Source organism: Triticum aestivum, chromosome 6A (genome assembly GCF_018294505.1).
Source record: "Triticum aestivum cultivar Chinese Spring chromosome 6A, IWGSC CS RefSeq v2.1, whole genome shotgun sequence".
In the NCBI taxonomy this organism is placed as follows: domain Eukaryota; kingdom Viridiplantae; phylum Streptophyta; class Magnoliopsida; order Poales; family Poaceae; genus Triticum; species Triticum aestivum.
This window is the reverse complement of record NC_057809.1, coordinates 147,523,632-147,530,831: the sequence shown is the minus strand read 5'-3', so window position 1 is coordinate 147,530,831 and position 7,200 is coordinate 147,523,632.

Below are 7,200 nucleotides of genomic sequence, written 5' to 3'. Positions count from 1 at the left end.
TGAAACACTTTTGCCCTTGTTTTGGACTCTAACTTGCATTATTTGAATGGAACTAACCCAGACTGGCGTTGTTTTCAGCAAAATTACCATGGTGTTATTTATGTGTAGAAACAAACATTCTCGGAATGACCTGAAACTTCATAGAGCAACTTTTTGGAAAATATAAAAATACATGCAAAAGATCAAGGCCAGGGGGCCCACCACCTGTCCACGAGGGTGGGGGCGCACCTGCCCCCCTAGGGCGCGCCCCCTACCTTGTGGGGCCCTTGGTGCCTCTCCGACTCCAACTCCAACTCTATATATTGTGTTTCGGGGAGAAAAAAAATCAGAGAGAAGGATTCATCGCGTTTTACGATACAGAGCCGCCGCCAAGCCCTAAAACCTCTTGGGAGGGCTGATCTGGAGTCCGTTCGGGGCTCCGGAGAGGGGAATCCGTCGCCATCGTCATCATCAACCATCCTCCATCACTAATTTCATGATGCTCACCATCGTGCGTGAGTAATTCCATCGTAGGCTTGCTGGACGGTGATGGGTTGGATGGGATCTATCATGTAATCGAGTTAGTTTTGTTAGGGTTTGATCCCTAGTATCCACTATGTTCTGAGATTGATATTGCTATGACTTTGCTATGATTAATGCTTGTCACTAGGGCCCGAGTGCCATGATTTCAGATCTGAACCTATTATGTTTTCATCAACGTATGAGAGTTCGTGATCCTATCTTGCAAGTCTATAGTCACCTATTATGTGTTATGATCCGTTAACTCCAAAGTGACAATAATCGGGATACTTACCGGTGATGACCGTAGTTTGAGGAGTTCATGTATTCACTATGTGTTAATGCTTTGTTCCGGTACTCTATTAAAAGGAGCCTTAATATCCCTTAGTTTCCGTAAGGACCCTGCTGCCACGGGAGGGTAGGACAAAAGATGTCATGCAAGTTCTTCTCCATAAGCACGTATGACTATATTCGGAATACATGCCTACATTACATTGATGAACTGGAGCTAGTTCTGTGTCACCCTTGGTTATGACTGTTACATGATGAACCGCATCTGGCATAATTCTCCATCACCGATCCATTGCCTACGAGCTTTCCATATATTGTTCTTCGCTTATTTACTTTTCTGTTGCTATTGCTATCATCACTACAAAATACCAAAAACACTACTTTTACTACTATTACCTTTTGCTACCGTTACCACTACTATCATATTACTTTGCTACTAAACACTTTGCTGCAGATACTAAGTTTCCAGGTGTGGTTGAATTGACAACTTAGTTGCTAATACTTGAGAATATTCTTTGGCTCCCCTTGTGTCGAATCAATAAATTTGGATTGAATACTCTACCCTTGAAAACTATTGCGATTCCCTATACTTGTGGGTTATCACCCTCTGACGAAGATTTCTTCTCCCGTTTGGAAACCTTAGTTCCCGGATCTTCAGAGGTAGTCCTCTTCCTTCCCCGGGGAGAGAGAAATGTCAGATTCTTCCTCCTGGTTATCCTCCCTCGTGGAGGCGCTCATTCCCCCGGTTGGAATAAGTAGCGAGTGAGGCCCGCTTTCACCCTCTTTATTCCCCCTTCATCTTCCTTTGAGGGAACTAGATAAGGTGCCGGCTCGAGCATATTTTCCAGCACCGGATTGTCCAAGCCCTCAAGAAGGGGGGCCAAACACCTGATCATCTTCGCCTTTGTTATCCAGTCCTGGTCAAAGAGCGACTCTTTAGAATGGTGCCATGATAAAAAAGGATAGCAGGTTCGGCCATGGGATTACTTACTTGGGCAACAGGGCGGTTGCAGCTCAGACCCACATCCTCGGTGGTGTCCGGACACTCTATTTGGGGTCCGAAGAATGATTTATACATCTCTTCGAGCGTCATGCCGAGGAAATGTTGAATAGCTCACGGTCCTTCTGGGTTGAATTCCCACATACGGAGGGGCCGGCGTTTGCAAGGCTGGACTCGACGAACTAGCATAACTTGCATTACCACAACCAGACTGAAATCTCTCTCAAAGACATCTCGGATACAGCTCTGCGGTATTGGCACGTCCTTTGCTAGACCCCAGCTCAGCCCCCTGCTGATACATGACATCAGTTGTGGTGGGGGGCCTGAGCGAAAGGTGGGGGCGCGTACCCACTTGGCACTTTGGGGAGCTGTGATGTAAAACCACTCCCGCTGCCACAATCTGGACACCTCTGGGAAGGAACCCTCTGGCCATGGAGCATCAGCGATTTTGCTTATTAAAGCACCTTCGCAATCCGCATGCCGCCCCTCGATCATCTTCGGCTTCACATCGAAGGTCTTGAGCCACAGACCGAAGTGAGGCGTAATGTGGAGGAAGGCCTCACATACGACAATAAATGACGAGATGCAAAGAAGGGAGTCCGGGGCCAGATCATGGAAATCCAGCCCATAATAGAACATAAGACCCCTGACAAAGGGATCCAGAGCGAGGCCTAGTCCTCGGAGGAAGTGGGAGATGAACAAGACACTCTCGGTGGGTTCGGGAGTAGGGACGACCTGCCCTTGGGCGGGCAGCCTATGTGAAATTTCGGCGGTCAGATATCTGGCTTCTCTCAGCTTCTTGATGTCCTCCTCTGTTACAGAGGAGGGCATCCATTGACCTTGAAGGTTGGATCCGGACATAGTTGAAGGTCTGAGGCACCTGACTTGAGCTTTGGGTGTTAGAACTCGAGGCGGGGGAAGGATTCGATTGAGCACGAGGGGGAAAAATAAAAGGCCTCGTCCTCGTTATAAAGGGGTGGATATCAAGCGTCCTCCTCGTGGCCGTTTTGGACTTGCCTAAGATCTAGGAGTCATACCAACAAGCACAGTTGGGTTACCCACGTCTGTATTGATGAGAATCCCGTGATAAGGGGAACACGATCTCTGCTTTGACAAGGCGTGTCAAGAAAACCGCCTCGCGATATGTGCGGTGTTGGTTGAGAAAAACGGTTCGAATAATGACCGGGCAATGGCGTGATGTCATGCTGTAAAAATGTGTCAGCAGATTAGATTTGTGGAAATATTATTCTCTCTACGGTGGTATGTGGAACTTATTTTGCAAGACCGGACACTATCCTTGTGTTCAAACTCTTCCATGGAGTATTCGGAGGAGGAACCCGCCTTGCAATGCCGAAGACAATACTGCACGCCGAACTCATCGTCATTGAAGCCTGGTTCAGGGGCTACTGAGGGAGTCCTGGATTAGGGGGTCTCCGGACAGTCGGACTATATCCTTTGGCTGGACTGTTGGACTATGAAGATACAAGATTGAAGACATCGTCTCGTGTCCGGATGGGACTCTCCTTGGCGTGGAAGGCAAGCTAGGCAATACGGATATGTGTGTCTCCTCCCTTGTAACCGACCTTGTGTAACCCTAGCCCCCTCCGGTGTCTATATAAACCGGAGGGTTTTGTCCATAGGACAACAAATAATCATACCATAGGCTAGCTTCTAGGGTTTAGCCTCTCTGATCTCGTGGTAGATCAACTCTTGTAATACTCATATCATCAAGAACAATCAAGCAGGACATAGGGTATTACCTCCATCAAGAGGGCCCGAACCTGGGTAAACATCGTGTCCCCTGCCTCCTGTTACCATCCGCCTTAGACGCACAGTTCGGGACCCCCTACCCGAGATCCACCGGTTTTGACACCGACAGGAGGGCTCGGGATTTGGGGGCACTTCCCCATCCTCTCCCTTGCTCTCCCCATCTATTCCAACTGCCACCGCCGGGTTGTGTTCTGGCGCTGCCCCAGCCATATCCTCCGTCCTCCGTCCCCAATCTCCTGCTCACGCCTTCTACTCCTCCTGATCTACGTTTCCATCCAATCCATTCCTTGGGTTGCGGTGTGATTCACTCGGGAGGGACCGGTTCGGGTGTTGATTTGTGGATCGTCCGCCGGAGTTCTTCATGGCGCGTACCAAGAATTGTGGTCCTCCTTCCCGGGGTATGTCTATGATCTATCTTGCCTATTTCTTTGTTTGGCTCAACCATTCTAGGTTTTCAGTATTATGTCAAGTTCATCTTCCTATTCATCTCTATCTAGTGATTTGATGACATTTACCTAGTCTCAATTCCTCTCCATGTTCTTGGCTAACCAACTTAACCTTGGGAACATCGATATTATTGATCTACCACTTGGAATTTTCCTATGGTCATGTTCGAAAATGTTCACATTCCTGTGGTTAATTACTTTATCCTTGTGCATAAATCCTATTGACTCCTTCTTATTGGTATCTCTATCGTGTATCCGTTGCAGTTGATCGCAAGCAAGGTTCCACCGACTCCGAGGAACATGCTCGACCTAAGAAGAAGATGACCACCACCGGACCTAAGAAGAAGACAACCACCACTGGTCCTAAGAAGAAGCGTCGGGAACCATCACCGAGTCCGTCAGCCTCTGATCCAGATGATGAGAACTATGTTGGGGAGGAAGAGGAAGATACCCCTGCTCCAAGACACTCTGTTGGCCAATCGAAACCAGACACTCGAAGGGCTCCCGTGCCTCAGGTCCGTGGAGCTGCCATGCCCGTTGTCCATGGTCATCGCATCTCCATGGAGCTTCCTGACAGCGGGGATCGCCCCACTCACGACTTCACAACTGTGGGGGCGGGTCCATATCTTGAGTTTCGTCGGTATGTCAATCAATATGAGATAGTGGCTGATGCCGAGGATCCTCAGTTCCGTACTCGTATGCAGCAGGATCTCTATTCCAGTTTTGTCCATGGGCGTGAACTTGCTCCTCACAAATACTTGGATCTCAAATTCCTGCATGATCATCCAGCCATGTTTCCTAACAACCCAGTCAAGATCATTGATGATATGACTCTAGGTCCTGCAATGACCTTCAGGTGTGATTGGAATGAAGATGCCATTCTTCAGTTCTATGCCACCTGTTTCTTTGGTCCGGACAACACTCTCACATGGATGAGCGATGAAACTACGCTGAGCATCACCTATGACCGGGTTTGTTGAGATTTTGGGCCTCTCCGGTGTTGGACATTGCATCCATAGTATGGTTCCAGAGTATAAGCCCAAAGGGATTGATGCTTTCTTGCCTCTTGTGAAGCCTACCTCTCAGCTCACTGAAGAGGAACGTGGATGTCCACTCAATGAGGTATCCATCTTTCGTGCTCCTTATTACATTCTCTATTAGTGTGTGCTTCGCACCCTCTATCCTAAGAAGAGAGATTGGTCAAGGGCTCGCAACTATTGTATTGACTTGATGGTTCGTATGCATGACGAACCCACTGAGCCTCTGGACACAACCCATTTCATTTGGCATGAGATCCGTCTTTGTAGCTTCATTCAGACGCACCAGTTCCCTCATGCTCCATTCATTCAGGCTTTGATTGATCACACTGCTCCCTTCGAGGTGGTTAAGACTGCTGTGCACTCCATTTGGAAGCCTCCTGCTCATATGCGCGTGGTGGCTAATGCTCAGACTACTGCTCCTACTCAGCCTAGGAGGCCTGCTAGTGGGACTCACCCCACTGGTTCCTCTGTTCTATCTTCCTCGACCGCTCCTCGTGCCCGTCTTGCCTCACTCATGAGCAAGGCTCAGTCTGCTATTATGAAGGCAATCACTTTCAACTGCCAGCAGAATCATGATGTTCCGAAGCGCCTCATCCTCTCCAAGAATCTGCTCAAGCAGCGTCTTCGTGACTGTGGGAGTCCCGTGAGTGATGATGCTCCTCTTCCCGCGGCTCCGTCCTCTTCCACCTTTGATGTCTACTACACAACCTTCTTCTTGTAGATGTTGTTGGGCCTCCAAGTGCAGAGGTTTGTAGGACAGTAGCAAATTTCCCTCAAGTGGATGACCTAAGGTTTATCAATCCGTGGGAGGCATAGGATGAAGATGGTCTCTCTCAAACAACCCTGCAACCAAATAACCAAGAGTCTCTTGTGTCCCCGACACACCCAATACAATGGTAAATTGTATAGGTGCACTAGTTCGGAGAAGAGATGGCGATACAAGTGCAATATGGATGGTAGATATAGGTTTTTGTAATCTGAAAATATAAAAACAGCAAGGTAACTAATGATAAAAGTGAGCGAAAACGGTATTGCAATGCTAGGAAACAAGGCCTAGGGTTCATACTTTCACTAGTGCAAGTTCTCTCAACAATAATAACATAATTGGAACATATAACAATCCCTCAACATGCAACAAAGAGTCACTCCAAATTCACTAATAGCGGAGAACAAACGAAGAGATTATTGTAGGGTACGAAACCACCTCAAAGTTATTCTTTCCGATCAATCCGTTGGGCTATTCCTATAAGTGTCACAAACAGCCCTAGAGTTCGTAGTAAAATAACACATTAAGACACAAATCAACCAAAACCCTAACGTCACCTAGATACTCCAATGTCACCTCAAGTATCCGCGGGTATGATTATACGATATGGATCACACAATCTCATATTCATCTATTCAACCAACACAAAGAACTTCAAAGAGTGCCCCAAAGTTTCTACCAGAGAGTCAAGACGAAAACGTGTGCCAACCCCTATGCATAAGTTCACAAGGTCACGGAACTCACAAGTTGATCACCAAAACATACATCAAGTGGATCACGTGAATATCCCATTGTCACCACAGATAAGCACATGCAAGACATACATCAAGTGTTCTCAAATCCTTAAAGACTCAATCTGATAAGATAACTTCAAAGGGAAAACTCAATTCATCACAAGGAGATAGAGGGGGAGAAACATCATAAGATCCAACTATAATAGCAAAGCTCGCGATACAGATCGTGCCATATCAAGAACACGAGAGAGAGAGAGAGAGAGAGAGATCAAACACATAGCTACTGGTACATACCATCAACCCCGAGGGTGAACTACTCCCTCCTCGTCATGGAGAGAGCCAGGATGATGAAGATGGCCACTGGTGATGGATCCCCCCTCCGGCAGGGTGCCGGAACAGGGTCCCAATTGGTTTTTGGTGGCTACAGAGGCTTGCGGCGGTGGAACTCCTGATCTAGGTTATTTTCTGGAGGTTTGGGGATTTATAGGAGAGGTTGGGGTTGAGAACAAGTCAGGGGGGCCCACGGGAAGTCCACGAGGCACAGGGGCGCGCCCTAGGGGGTGGGTGTGCCCTCCACCCTCGTGGGGCCCATGGGACTCCCCTCCGGTAACTCTTCATTCTAGTATTTTTTTATATTTTCCAGAAAAAATCTCCA